Genomic DNA, 16002 nt, shown 5'->3' with positions numbered 1-16002 from the left:
ATCCTCGAAGGCACCCACATCAAGGCGTAGGGATCCATTACAGTTTCAAGTAGCAACTTTGAGTGTGGTCCCATAGGTCTCGCACAGTCATGCGGAGCGTCGCTCCAATATAACCACTCTTCCGTCCCGATACAAGCAATCTTTCCCTTTTCTCTTGCCGCTCTAATATCCGGCATTACCTCCTTCATATGGGCAATTTGCGAGAGGGTGAGTCATCTCCGAGGAAGATGCCCGTCCGGCGTCTACTTAAGAGTCGGTCTCTTCTTCAGAAAGTCCTTCGTTTCCATGGAGGGGAAACAAAGGATAAGTCCCCTTTCTTTCAAGGTTTCCCCATTGCTGCCATTTTTCTTATTGCCCACTCTCCAAGTTCTTGTATGCGTCGGCTCGTTAACCCCCATCATAGTCATAAGTTTTTTTACTTCCTCCTCCACATTATCTTTGTCCTTAAGGCGATAGATTCTTACATATAAGGCACACACACATCTTCTTTGCTCCTCTTCTAGTGTCAAGTTTATAATGGTAGGTGTGGACGTTGTTTCTTTGCCTTTCCCTTTCTTGGCAGCCTCGATCTATTTCTCGGCCTCGCCCACTTTCTGTTGGGTCTTTGTGATAACATTCACCAAGAAGTTGTCACTTCTTTGTGTTGTTCCTCCCCCTCTTTGATGCCCCGCACTTGCTCTTTGATCGTGTGGAGTTCTTCAATTACTGAGGATTGAAGCTCTCCCTCTTCAAGTGTGTTTCATGATTGCACCTCTGCCAGCTCCTTGAGTAATGCAATCTCTGCCTCTTGGGCAGTCATACGAATTTCAAGTCTATTTATCTTGCTTTCCTGGGTTGACATGCGCTCTTCGAGCGCCTTTATTGTGCCTAGGAGACTGCGATTAATTTTGTTGATGACCTCGCCCATTTCTTCTTTGCATTTTTGAACGGTCTGCTCAAGGGGTCGTGCTTGTCAGCAAGCTTCTTCATGTTTGAGAAGCACGGTGAGGGATAGAGAGGAGAAAAGAGTATTTTTTTTTGGGGGGGGGGGGGGCTGAGGGGACTGTACTATGCAGATACGAGTTTCCACATTATGTATACATTCATATTGCGCTCCCACATCGTGCATACATGCTTATGCCACACCCAACTCCATTCTCTGCCAATCTGAATCTACGGCAAATCTGAAAATCTGAAAAATCTCTGCCCTCGTGAATTTCTGAAATTCTGAACAGCTGGCTGAAGTTCTGAATTCCTGCAGAAATTTGCAAAATTTGCAAAAATTGCAAAACGTTTAACACACTGTAAAACTGCCCCTTTGCCCTAGCGAAACAGAACAAACGAAGCGAGGGTTGAGGGCGCGAGGGAGCGCTCCTGCAGGAGGGGCACGAGGGGGTGGAGCTGCAGGGGCGAGCGCGAGGGGGGCGGGAAGGGCTGCATAGAGCGCGAGGGGGGACGGGGCAGGAGGGAGCGCTCGTGCGCGCGAGAGAGAGAAATGATATGAAATGTTATATGAAACGCTTTCAAAAGGCCAAAATGACCTATGAGACCAAACTGATATAATCTTGGTGGATCTAATTCAAAGTCTGGGTACAAAAATAAAAATGAAGTAAAACCGAATAACAAAAATCATCATCATCATCATCACTGCCCGAGGCTGCCCGCCATCGGGCATTGTCCAAGAAAGTATTGCATCGATCGCTGGAAAGCTTTGCCAATGTCTACCTCTGTAAATAGTCGTACTCGGCGTCTCCCATGTCATGCTAGAATAGTCGTGATCCTCTAATGGGGCCTCTGTTGATGTCTTGGTCGCCCTCATAGACGTGGGCGTCTAGCTCTTCCAAGTTCAATGGCTGTCTCAACTAATATACCTCTGGTGGTATAAGTGGGCTCTGAAGTCTGCAGTGAAGCATGCTCATCTGGCTGCTGAGTCCTTGCTCTAAGGAAGTCGAGTGATCTCCCTCTGTGGATGTCTCCCACTCTCTAATCTCCTCAAGAGACTCTCCGTGTGTTTGCGCAGCTCTAGCAAAAATGACCCCAGACATCCCTGATCCTGATATCTCATGAATCTAGCCAACGGTCCAAATCCCTCTCTGAATAGACAATGAAAGCGGCCTCGTATCTCATAGTATACTAGACAATGACAAATGTGAATTAACTCTGTCTTTGGCTCTATATGACACAACTGGCATATCTTGACCTCTATTGGTACTCTCCTAAATCTGCCAGTCTCAATCTCTCGCTGATGCGATGATGTGCACATTTGACCAATAGCACATAGTATCCCACAGGATAAATCAGTGTCCATATAGGCCGGTCTGATCACATATCCATCCTCTGTTAGGTGGAGAAGATGCTCTCTATAGAAAGCGATCTTTGTGCCCAATTCTTGTATTAGCTGTATCCATGTGCTCCCGGTGTCTAGCTGAATCAAATCCTAACGTATGAGTCTAATGATCTCTGTTCGTGTGAGAGATAGGGAGGGTGCATCCAAGGAGTACTGGAATGGAGGCAGTCTGTCCATGCTGAAGCCATGTGATTGAAACCATGATGTCATCTGCCCATACCAGCATGCTATGTCCCCCTGTAGCGCTAGCTGTCGGGATGACTCAAGGGCTAGCTGAGCATATCTGTCTTTGGGGAGGTCCCATAAATTATGCATGAAGGATACTGATCTAGTAAGGGCCTCGACCACGAGAGGGGGGGCAGCTAGCTCGGCTCGAATAATCTCATGTGGCATTGAGGCCTTAGCCCGAATCATCCAAGAGATCATAGAGACTAGAGGCCTCTCTATAACAATAGTGGGATCCATGTCCCTGCCAACTGTGCTCCTCTATCACCATCCCTCTCAATGTAGTCAGCAACGTCATCCACATACATACCAAATAATGTAGGAGATAGCTGGCAGCCCCGTTTCACCCCGATAATGGAGTGAGCCAAATGAGAAATCCCCTCTAAAGTGCGTACATGCCCCACTGTTGATCTTTATAAAGCCATGATCCTGCAAATCAACTCTATGGGTACCCCATCTCCTATAGTCTGTGCATCAATCTAGCCCTAAGCACTGTATCGAAGGCTTTGCGGAAATCCACAAAGCAACAATAGAGCCGTCTTAACAGGTATTCTAGGGTATGCTCCCAGAACGTGGTTGCTGCCCAGGCTCAATGTGTGAGTGTGTGTGTGTGTGTGTGACAAAGTGATGACGTGGTGGACAACAGAAACCCTAATTTTTGCCAAACCCTAAAATTCCCGCAAACCCTAATTTCTGCCAAAAACCCTAATTTCCGAAAATCGCGGCGGCTTAAAATAAAATAAAATGATGAGCGACGCAAATCTTGCTTTTTCTCTACGCAATGAGAAAGAGAGAGAGAATGCTTTTGCTTTCAAGTTTTGACTCTCTGTGTGTGAGAGAGAGCAGTTGCTTTTGATTTGAAAGCTTTTGGGGCTCTGCTTTTGGGCATCCCTTGTAACCTTTGAATTAGTGGTGAGGGCCTCACTTCTCAGAGCATCTGGACGCAGAGTCTGAGAGTGAATCCCGAGCCACTCTCTTGTACTTTGAATTGATTAATACAAAAAGAAATACCGAAAGGGGCGCTAGTCTTTGGGGCCAATATCTCTAGGCACGGAACTCCGCCGGGCCAGTGCAAATCTATTGTGATCTATGAATTGTTTTGAAGTGGTTATTTGGTGTTGTCGCGATTGATTCTTGACTTGGAGTGTCCAAGTCTGTTAGAGAGAGAGAGAGAGAGAGAGAGAGAGAGAGAGAGAGAGAGAGAGAGAGAGAGAGAGAGAGAGAGAGAGAGAGAGATGAAATGATATGTTATATTGAATGTCTTTAAAAGGCCAAAATGACCTATGAGACGAAACTTATACAATCTTGGTGTAACAGACTTGGACACTCCAAGTCAAGAATCAATCACCACAGCACCAAATAACCACTTCAAAACAATTCACAGATCACAATCGATTTGCACTGGCTCGGTGGAGTTCCGTGCCTAGAGATATTGGCCCCAAAGACTGGCACCCCTTTCGGTATTTCTTTATGTATTAAATCAATGTCAAAGTACAAAGAGCGGTTAGGGTTTCACTCTCAGACTCTACGTCCAGATGCTCTGCAGAGTGAGCCCCAAACCACTAATTTAAAGGTTACAAGGGATGCCCAAAAACAGAGCCCCAAAAGCTTCCAGTTCAAAAGCACAATACTCTCACAAGCCCTCTTGAGGCTTTACATTCAAAATAAAGCAAATCTTTCTCTCTCATGCTCCCTCTCACACACTTGGCGTGGAAAAAAGCATCAAGGATTGCGTCGCCCAGAAAAACAACCCACAAATTTCGGAAATCCGTAAACTGTTGCCATGTGGCATTTGCCACCTGCTTTTAGGGCCACTTTAGGGTTTCAGCCAGCAGTTAGGGTTAGGCTTTCCAAAAATTAGGGTTTTTGCAAATGAGGGTTTCTGGCAGAAATTAGGGTTTTTGCTGTCGGTAGCCACGTCATCACTTTGTGACATACCCCCCTCTTGAAAGCATTGTAATCGCCCGCGATTACGCCTGCAAAACAGACAGAAGCCATAAACCGTCTTAGCAAACACTGACTGTTAGTACCTACGTAATAGGAACACACATCTAGCATATGTACCAAATTGACAGTCACATCACACGACATCACAGGACATCACATGCCATTCAACATTCATTCGGATCTTAGACCATGATTTATTGACAGTGTAGCTAGCAATCGCATCTAGGTCCAATCAAGACCTCATCGATGTTCGATTGACTAACCCCTATTGCAACCATGTCTTTTCGAGATCAATCAGACCAAAATGTTGCAGTCATTTCGTCTATCAGTTGCTGCACTTAAACGAAGTCAAGAACAAATCGGTTTCATAATCAGGAATTCTATTTCATTAAAGTCATACAGCAGAATACTGTCAGCTTTCAGTATCCCTGAAGCTCAAAGAGACATCAGTGGCTCTAGTATCTAAATCAAGGCATCTATTGACAAAGAAGCGGAGTGACTCCCGTCTTGTGCATCCCACTGCACCAGATCTCCGGCCAAGCTGAATTCTGGGTTCCGTTTGGAATAGACTATGCTAAACCAAAAGCATTGAGGTAAAGTTTCACAATCTGAGGAGTATCTGCTAGGTCCTCCTCCTCCATCCACTTCGCATCCAATGCAGGATAGTTCTTGAACTTAACCAAGAACCGCCTTTGGACTTTACCTTTATTCTTTGTATCTTTATGTGCCAAAATCTGTTCTGGAACAAGGATCTCCTCGTTTTCTTCCACTTTGGGTTGCTCATCAGGCTCCCCATCATCAGGCACATCACCCTTAAAAGGTTTCAAGAGACTCACATGGAATGCATTGTGAATCCTCCAAGTATGTGGCAGTTTCAATCAGAAGAGACATCATTTATCTTTTCAGTGATCTGGAAAGGTTTGTAGTATCGCATACTAAGCTTTGGAAAAAGCCTCTCCTTTCCCTTTTTCTTTCTTAGGCGTGCCTTCTCAAAACGTAAGAGCACCCAATCATCCTCCTTCAATTTCAAGTCGTGACGATGGCGATCTGCTGCCTTTTTGCAAGAAGGATGGTGATGCGTATGTTGCTAGTGATAGACAGAGGGGTCGCACTCAAAGTCGTGCCAAAAGCAAGGAACGTTATGCAGTAAGTCTCAGGGTTCTATGCATAATGTCAAGTGCTATCACTGCCATAAGAAAGGGCATGTGAAGAAGGATTGCAGAAAACGTCAGCAAAGCAAGAAGGACAAACAATCGGGTGAAACTTCTAAGTCTGATGATTCAAACAAGGGCAAAGCAAAGTTAGAGGAGATGAATGTGCTAGAGTCTTCAAATGCTCCTATTGTAGAGACTCTTCCAATGGTTGTTATGTCACTTACCTCTGACATATTGGTCTTCACAGCAGATCTACCTGTCGAGGCTCTTGTTACCAAAGATGGCTGGCTGCAAAAATGTAGATCTGGCTGCAAAAACACAGCCGATCCGACGTGCAAAGCAGGGCTGAAAACGCAATTGATGATGATGCCTATGATGGACAGCAATGGGAGCACTTGATGCGGCAAGAGAATGGTCGAAGAGGCTCAACGGGCTGTTAAAGTATTGAGCTGCATTGGAGAGGCTACCGTTTGCAGATCCGGGCCTCGACCCATGAGGGGAAGGGCTGCAAACTGAAAACACTGGCTAAATTTGCTGCTGATTGAAAACACTGGGCTGATCTGTGTGGATGGAGCAAAACGCCAAGGCAAAATGCTGGCTGAATTCTAGTGCTCCCAAATTATGCAAAACGCTTGGTAAGCTGCTCCTTCTATAGGACTTTTTGAGGTACCAGGCCGGGAAAATTGTTCAGGTCGGGAAAATGTGCAAATGTGCCCAGATCTGAGTTTTTGACAATAACTCACTATTCTGGACCCATTTTATGAATAGACTAGACCGCACGTTTCTCTAACCTAGACCTAGGTCCTACATGCTCGTCATGTCAAATGCCCACTGAAGTAATAGCATCTGTCAAAACGCTTGTACGCTCCATTTATGCAAGAGGGTTCCAAAAATGGAAAACCTAATCTAATGGACTCGCCTGGACATGGAGGTCCTGCGAACACGCTCCTGTTAGAACCCGTATACATATCCTTATTGTCCACCATTTGTAACTGCAGTGATCTATATACTTGGTAATTCCACTAATGTAATCCAAAATTTCTTGAGCAGCCACTTCCCTTAAAATAATGCTATGCAATGGTGAAGTTCTTTATCCGCAAAGCGTTACGCTCCAAGGACTTGGCAAGCTTTCAATAATATTGTTGCTCGAAGCTACCTGATTGCCTCATTTGAAGTACAACTTCTTACAGAATGGGGAACTTGAAAATGCTAGCCTCTGGGACCATGGAGATTACAACCAAAAACTTTTCGATATCTATCTTCCTGTTTCCTCCTTTATCCGCAAAGAGTTACGCTCCAAGGACTTGGCAATCTTTCAATAATATTTTTGCTCAAAGCTACCTGATTGCCTCATTTGAAGTACAACTTCTTACAGAATGGGGAAGGGGAACTTGAAAATGCTAGCCACTGGGACCATGGAAGCCCATGCCAGCTTTTGTTATTTGATGGTTTTTAGCCAGCGGCCTTTAACAGAGAGTCTTGGAGGATTTCTTTTGAGTCTTGGAGTTGCAGAACTGAGAGTGCTTCTCCCAACCATAAGAGCCCCTCTCATTGCCGTCTTCGAAACTTGAGTACCCTTAGGGCCATTTGAGAGCATGCAAGTACAATGAATGATAAAACAAAACACAAGAATTGGTTATAAACTAGCACAACACCATTTCTTGGTTCGTTGTTTATTTTCCTTGGTTCTTAGTTGGAGAATGTTCCTTGAGCCTTATGGGGAAGATACAGATAAATAGAGAGATGAAGATTGTCTTAGCGAAAGAAAGGAAGAAGGAGAGAGATCAAGACCACAATGGGGTTCCAACCATCTCTCTCAAAGCCCCCCCCAACCCCGTTACTGGAGTGATGATTGTTTCTTGAAAGTACAAGCGATTGTACAAGAGATTATTCTGAATCCTCATGCAATTAAAGTACATTCAATGACAATCCAACCAATGGATAAATTGGCAGTCGGCAGTCCACCTTCATAAAAGTTGAACTCTTATCCAAAAGCTCCTAGTAACTCCTTCGGGGCTCATGTGAAGAAGAGGATCAATGGCTATTACTAATTGCTACTAGACTAGAAATATTCTCTATAGGGACAACTCAATAGATCTCATGGAAAAATCTTTCCTTGGGCGGACTCGGTGGATGTCATGGCCTCACGTGCGCATGGTTCTATGCACCACGTGGACATGCTACAAGCCTACAACCATATCCATTTCACAAGACCTGCATGGCCGGACAAGTCCAGTAGATTAGGTTTTCCAATTTTGGAACCAATCATTTGTACACACGTTTTGTCTAAATGTTATTACACTTCGGTGGGAGCCTGTCGATTTAGGTTAGAGCAACTTATCGTTCCAATTTCCGCGACAATCGGACTCCTAGTTTGGAGATGTGTGGCAATTTCACCCAGAAACTCCCCCTCAGGCAAATTATTAATATTATACTTAAAATGATCTCTTTTATAGATCTTCACATAGTTACTTGCCTGAACTAGAATTTGAGTACTTAAGATGTACCCTAGGGGTATAAAGGCACATCTTCCCTCAGCACCCTAATCCTCTTGTTTTTTTTGAGATTGCTCTCCACTTGCCTGGCGTTTCCTCTGCCACAATCGCCCTCCCCATTGCAGCCTTTGGAAGCCCATCATTGGCCTCTACTCCCACGCCCCATGGCCCCAATTTCAGTCTCCATCTGCTGCCCATTACCTGCTCCATCTGCTGCATTTCTGCTCCATCTGCTGCATTTCAAGCTTGGTTTTCCACAACAGATTTGCTGCATTTTGCGTCTCAACTCTGCATTTTGCAGCCAGCATTCATTCCTTGTTTCTTCTTACATTGTGTGAAAATCAGCCCCAGATCTACCCCATGGTGGCCATCCACAACCCACATCAAGACGGATCCAGAAGGTACATCACATCAGCCATTTTAAAGAGTTGCTGCGGCTACATCATTCATTCAAGTTGAGTCAAGTCTTGCATTGAGGTATTGCATCATGTACATTCCATTTACGCAATCTAAAGCAAATAGGACACTGTAACAGTATGGGGGGCCCTTGAGAGGGTTGGCTGGTGTAAACGACTTCGAACTAACAAGGCAGTAATCTTATCGCAACGCATGAACAGAATTTTAACACTTTTAACTGGAAATCAGGCAGTTGTCGCAACATGAAGTGGCAGAGTTTCACTTCTAGAAGCATTGGCCCCAAATTCTAGCGTCCTGTTTGGTACTTCTTTTTATATTGATGAATCATAGAGTACAACTACCGAGGAGTCACTCTACAGTCTTGCTTCCAAGATTATCTCTCGAGAGTCGAAAGTGACCCCTTGGGCTCAGTTATAAAGGCTAGTGGACTAAAAGCAACAGATACAAAAACCTTAGCACTGTCCAAAAGCATCTACTAATGACAACTGGCCCTTCAAAAATCTTTGTAGTCGAAAAGCACTGCCACGTCACTATCGTATAGTGCCACCTCAGCGGTGTAAATCGAGCCACGAGTTACGGGATTGTATGGACAGCCACATCATCATCACTGCTTCTTCCCACCATTCGAAGATTGAGACTAGCCGATTGTACGCACATCTTCACACCAGTTGGAGATTGAGACTCACTGCCAGGTTGTGCTAGTAGTGTTACAGAGAGCCAGAGACAGAGGTCCACTATATATGCCGCTGTATAATACCGCTCAATCTGGTCTTTCAAAATAATCATCCAAAACGAAGACACTGGCGAACAAGTATCCCAAAACCTCTAGTAGTGGTCACCCAATGTATCTTTCTCAGTCATTTTCAAGTGATGCCAAGTCGTGATGACATCTCTCGCATATTTATCTAATATCAAAAATTTTAAACTTGTCGCATGGGCCTCTCTCTGCGTAACAACAGAGTAGATCACCATGCCTGCAGAGTTCCTTTCAAGTAAGATGCCGCCGTTCTCTCCTTGGAATAGTTGTAAAAACCGCTCTCAAGAGAAGGCGACGTCAAACTGTTGTACAAGCTCAAGGGCTCGATGGGTGTCCTGATAGCTTGAAAATGTCTGAAACCTGACGGTCTGACTCCCTTCCTTGAGCTCCTTGGTTTTTTTGTTGATCTGGTCATTGTCAAAAGAGGACGAGCTCTCCTCCTCTGAACTGCTAGATGGCCTTCCATGCCCTCTAGACTTTTTTGGTTGTCTTTGGTGCTTAAAAATTTAGGAACCTTCTTAGCACCTTCGAATACTTCAAATGGCGCCTTCCGCGTGTGTTGTTGTAGGCAAACTCTACCACGGACAAATACTTTTCCCATTAAGTCTTTTGATCCGAAATATAAGATTTAAGCCAATCCAAAACCATTTAATTGGCTATCTCACATTGCCCATCTGTCTGTGGGTGGAAAGAGGATGAGCACTACCACCACGTACCAATGTTCTCCTTGATTGCCCTCCAAAACAACCTAGTAAACCGGGGATCTCTGTCCAAAGCAATGGACTGAGGCATGCCATATATTCGGAGTATCTGTGAGACGAACAATTTCACCAAACTATCGGGCTTAAGTGTCTTCTTTACCGGGCTAAAGTGGACTTGTTTACTGAATCTGTCGATGACTGTCCAAATGCCATCATGCCCACTTTGAGTCTTGGGGAGATCAAAGATGAAATCCATCGCAATGCATTCCTAGGGGCAGGTGGGAATGGGTGAAGGCTGTAGTAATCCTTGTGCCTTATGCCTGTCAAACTTGGCCTTCTGGCATACTAAACAACTGCGAACAAAGTCGTCCACATCCTTCTTGAGTCTCGGCCAAAAGAAATACCACTCCACCGCCTTCAAGGTGGTGTCGATGCCGCGGTGACGCGTAAATGGTGGACGTTAGCACTCTATCAAAAACATACAACATTGTTTTCTTCATCAAGTAGACATCCCGTATGGAATATCCTGGCACTATCTCCCCATTCTATATCCGAGTAAAAACATCGGAAAAATCGAGATCGGTGGCGTAGTGATCAACCATATCCTCGAAGCTTCTATGATGGGTCGCGAAAATAGCCAAGACGAGGGGCTTCCTAGACAATGCATCTGCCACTAAGTTTTTCTGTCCTTGAACATGGACAATCTAGAAGTGAAACTGTGACAAGATGTTAGCCCACCGCGTTCGCTTTCTGAAAGCTACTTCTGTGACAGGAAGTAGCTTAGACTTTGATGATCAGTAAAGAGCATGAAATCGGCTCTGAGTAGATAATGTTGCCACTGTGTAAGAGCATGGATCATTGCCAATAGCTCTTTCTCATAAATATGTGCTACCAATTCTGGCCTTGAAAACATTCTGCTTTCATAAGCAATCACATGGCCTTCTTGCATCAAGACCGCTCCCAGACTACGACCATAAGCATCACAATAAACTTCAAATGGCTTTTGCAAGTCTGGCAAAGCCAACATTGGTCCAGTAGTTTAGTTTTTCCTTCAGTGTCTGAAAGGCAGTCACCTCTACCATCCAGGAGGACTCCTTTTTGAGTCAAAAAGTGCAAAGGCAAAGTTATCTCCGCAAACTTTCCGAATGAACCTCCGGTAGTAAGAACACAAGCCCAAAAAGCTTCTAACTTTAGGAACATTCTTCAAGTCAGGCCAATCGCGTATAGTCTTAATTTTGGCAGGGTCCATTTGTACTCCTGTCGTAAAACTCTCTGAAAATCCCAAAAGTCATCCTGAAAGCTGTCTTGTAGACGTCTCTAGGAGCAATTCAGATTTGATGATAACCACTCTTCATGTCGATTTGGCAAGTAAAATTCGGAAGTCTGTCAATATATCATTGATCCTAAATCTGTTTTGGTTCATTGTTTCTTTATTTTGGCCTCAAGAATCAATCATGTGATCTTTTGGACGTGGAGGAGGCAACTCGCTTTGTACGCCTTCAGAGAAACAGTTAGCCTCTATTGCAGAAAATCTTGTCGCTCCTTTTCAAGGTCAAACATATTCGACCTTCAATCATCATTCAGCTCTTTCAAGAAAATCGAGTAAAGAAAATTGGATTTCATCAAGTACAATCTCTTTGCCCTTCATATTTGTCAAAGTCGCTTTCTTAGCCCTATAGTCAACCACTGCCTTGTTCTTGTGGTACCGAGGGATTCCTCGGAGGACATTAAACCCTTCCAAAGGCATGATATAAAAGTCCTTGTGCCCTAAACACCCCTGACATTGCAAACGGAGTTTGCCAAGGATCAGTGTAATGGCAACATCCCGTCCGGGTACCGTTAGAATTGCCTCCGCTTGTGGCCTCACCTTGTCGGGCGTAATTCCAAGTCGAGTCGCCAATTCAAGTGAAAAGAAGATGGCCTTGGCTCCTCCATCAAAGAAAATGAGGGCTTCCTGATCTTTCACTTTGCCCCATGTGCGGTAAGGTTTTGTGCTTTCGTTCATGTGCTTCGGGTTGGTCCCCCACGCAATGTGGTACCAGTTCTGCTTTCGTCTTTCCTTTTCTTCCGCACTCGGCTGCTGCTCTGTAAGTGTCAAATTTATCTTCAGGTGGTCCTTTGGTTCATCTTCTTTTCAAGAGTTCTTGTCCATCTCTTTCTGCGAGTACAGGTTCTGCTTTTTTGCACTCGTCTGTCCTTTCGGCTTTCCTCTCGACCTGAGAGAAGAAGCAATGGCCATACGCCATCTCGAGTAAATCTTATCAATGGGGTAATTCTTCGAGTGTTTCGCAACACTCGGGTCTATGGAGCATTCGATCAATCTTTTCACAAATGTGTCAACTTGCAGTTGACATTTATACTTCGTTGTGGCAAAATCTTCCACCAAGAATCTGTCCAAATCTTCATTCTTTTCTTCAGTTCCCGCACCGGATTACAACTTTTCTTTGCCTTTCCACTGAGAGGTGTTATCTTTGTCAGATCCTCCATGAGAACCCATGTGTAATCTGGGATTCTTTATGGTTTTATGCCCTGTAAGACAGAGCGATGAAGAAGGGAGCACGCTTGATGCGCGATGTACGAAGGGTGGGAGTGCCTAATAAGTCCGGGGTCGGGGCACGAAGATTCTTTCACAAAAACCTGCATGTCTTGCAAAAAGGATCGGATCCTGTGTAGAAGAAGAATCTTTATGTGCTCTGATACCACTGCAACCGCCTTGGACACTCCAAGCGAGAAATCAATAGCAACACACGAATAAAAACTTTATAATCACTGAACTTTATATATATATATATATATATATATAGAGAGAGAGAGAGAGAGAGAGAGAGAGAGAGAGAGAGAGAGAGAGAGAGAGAGAGAGAGAGAGAGAGAGAGAGAGAGAGAGAGAGAGAGAGAGAGAGCCGACATGGCCTGGCGGAGTTTCGTGCCCATAGGTATTGGCCCCAAAGATTTGCTCCCGTTTTGGTATTTCTCTTTATATTAATCTTTAAGCAAATTACAACTCCCGCAGGTGCTTGCTCTCAGACTCTGCATCCAGATGCTCTGAGAAGTGAGCCCCCTTGGGTCAATTATAAACATTACAAGGGATACCAAAAGCAGAGCCCCAAAAGCTTCAAACTCAAAAGCAATAATCCGCAAAATCAACTGGTTCAAAATGTGCCAATTAAAGCAGTCAGCGTGATTTGCAGAAATGTGTACAGCCTGCCACGTCAGCAGTTGTCAGCTCAAAACTACCATGTGGCACACTGCCACGTTAGTTTGTCCGTACAGTTTGTGCCATGTCATCCCAAGTGCTCGCGGGTGGTCATGCCACGTCATCAATTTGTGACGCTAGGAAGGTTTATTTCCTTGCAAAAAAGGGTGTCTACTCAAACAAAGATGTGCAGGGTGATAGATATCTTTTGTAGATGTTCATGCCAAATTTGGCTTGGGCTAGCATTATCATTGTTTATGAAGAAAGGCTTAGAATTTGTTGGCTCCTTTTGAGCCTAGTCCTCCTATAGACGAGCTCGAAAGATTGGCGAATTGGAGCCTATATCGTGCCACCCCCGGACATGGTCCTTTGTCCCTGCCTCAACTCTGTGTGTGTTCAGTTCACACTTTCCTTCTTCGTGGATTATTGTTTCATGGTTATGCAAATAGCATTTGGAGAATGGACAAGTCTTTGTCTTTGTGGAGAGAACGATTCAAAATTATATGAAGCATTAAGATACCTTTAAAATGCCGGCACTGCTTGCTTGCAGTTTTTCCAGTTGGATCTTTTCTGGCTAGGCACCATGTGACATCATCTCTTTGTTACGTCTGTGGTGCGTCCGTTGAAATGGTTCTTTATCTATTATGGAATTGTACTACCTCTCACAATATGCAGGATCATATAGTAAGCCTTCTTCGTGCTCGTTTTCCTTCGGTCTCTTAGGAAACATATTTGGATGTTTGTCATTCTTGCTCTTGCTCTTAGACAATATATACAGTTTATGATTGGCTCCGGTACTAAGCCCATTGGACAATTTGGTAGTTGAGAAATCGGTCCTTTTTTGCGTGAGTTGGTGATTCAAACCTTTTTCTTTTTCAAAGAATCTCTGCGTCAGTCACTTTATGATTGTCTGTCTCTACAAGAGATTGACCCATCATTGTATGCTCTTATCTCATATGTGTTTTGACTATGCCTTTGTTCACTATGAACTTCGGGCATTTCTCATATATTAAATATTCTGTGGGTTTTCTTCATTTTGAGGTTTCCCACCAGTAATTCAAAAGAGATTTATGGAAAAAAAGTGTGTGTGTATGTTTTAATGTTTTAATTTGTTAACAAATATCACACTTCACATCTTAGGTGTATGGAGGAATCCAATGAATGCCCTTTATGGATGCTTCTTTATCTTTCTACCTTTCAATATCCAATTTTTCTTATAATGAGCTTCGTCGTCAGCCTTGATTCCTTCAATAACCTTGTGCAATGGCTGAAGAGGGTAGCAACCTTGAATTTGGCAGTACTTGGCAGATCACATGGTTCACATAGGAATTGTAGCTCAATCTTGGGAGGAAAATAGTGCTCTGACATGGGCTCTATATGCTTAGACATAGTAGCCATGAAATTTTGAAACAGAAAGGTTTGAAGTAGGTTTTATATGTTTTGAGAGGCTTGGGTCCATCTTTGGATTGCAATTGGAGAGGTTTCGTAAAACACTTAAGAATAGATCTTGATACCAATACATGGACACAAAATGATAATGCATAAAGCACATAATGGCAAATTACGGCATTGAACTAGGTGTATCTTGTACCAGAGAACTCATGGCTGACTTAAACTTGAAATTTCAAATAGGATAAATGGCCACCTGGGTCACTAGAAAATTTTGACCTTCATAGAAACATGAGGTCTTGTGCAATAAACGTGTTTCTGAGCTACCATTTTCCTCATCCATTATCCATTTATCCCTATAAGCGAGGGTTATACCTTTTATGTAACATTTGTATAGAAGATGTGATCAGCAAATGTTAATAATAATTTTTTTGTTTCTCACACAAGCCTTCAAAATACGTTAGTAAACTCTCTCTTTTTCTTTTACTTACCACATTTTCGCTTCTTTTTACAGGTTGACTATTATCGTCAAGGTGGATGGATAGCTTGTGGAGTTGATGCAAGTGGTCAACTTTTCCTCTCTTTAAGATCACGCAATTGTTTCTCCTCTTTCAATCAAGGTGTGCAATACATCTCAAATTCTTTGTACATTGGAGGGATGGCAAGGAATTGCCATAGTTTGGTATATCTTATTTTCTTTCATGGAAGATATTGTAATAGCATATATGTAAGGGTGAGAGTTAAGAGCATTGGTTGCCCATGTACATACAAAATTTGCTAGTAGTGCACATGATGATGAACAAAAATAGACTTTTATACGGGCCACCATGCTTCTTTGGGGTCCAGGGCTTTGTAAGATGCCCATGTTGTAGACCAGAAATTCATAAATCCAATGTGGTATATCTGTGACCACTTGAACCATTGAAAAGAGTGGTTAATCATGTTTATGCATGCAAGACCAAAACTATGAAAGTGATCAAAGTTGTATTTGTGCTATTTGAATCTTTATTAAGTAGAAAATGAACAGAATTGAAGCTTTGGAATCTAAAATATGCAAGTTTCACCAATTTGGGTCTAATCACTTTCAACAATTTCAGTCTAATTGCTTTTATGGAAGAATGAATGGCATGTATATGCTTGTAGTCACTTGCCAAGTCTTCAATATCTAATGTGAATTTTTTTTTTTCCGAGAAAAAGATCCTTCTATTAGTTAATGAAACTACCCATAGGGCTACAACCACCTCTACTAGAGAGGGCTACAACAATCATAAAGGGAGACTCTCCCAATGAAACAAGTGATAAAATCACAAGGCCTGCCAAATTAAGGAAACTAATAAAGAACATGAAAGTGAAACAAAAAACTACTAGGATGGTAATCATATTGATTCATAGAGAAAG

General features: G+C 43.4%; 1 protein-coding gene across 1 annotated transcript in view; it reads left to right on the top strand.

Annotated features, from left to right (window-relative positions):
- The window catches only part of LOC147454650 (lipase class 3 family protein), a 102660-nt gene extending 87019 nt beyond the window's left edge, over positions 1–15641 (top strand). Inside the window, exon 15 of the mRNA XM_086516532.1 lies at positions 15119–15641. The gene's annotated coding sequence lies outside the window, so the exon portion shown is untranslated. The remainder of the gene's footprint in view (positions 1–15118) is intronic.
- Positions 15642–16002: the final 361 nt, after the last annotated feature.

Source organism: Adiantum capillus-veneris, chromosome 7, assembly GCF_014529385.1.
Source record: "Adiantum capillus-veneris isolate H3 chromosome 7, ASM1452938v2, whole genome shotgun sequence".
Classification (NCBI taxonomy): Eukaryota; Viridiplantae; Streptophyta; class Polypodiopsida; order Polypodiales; family Pteridaceae; genus Adiantum; species Adiantum capillus-veneris.
The sequence above is the reverse complement of the archived record's forward strand: the minus strand, read 5'-3'. Positions and strand labels throughout refer to the sequence as shown.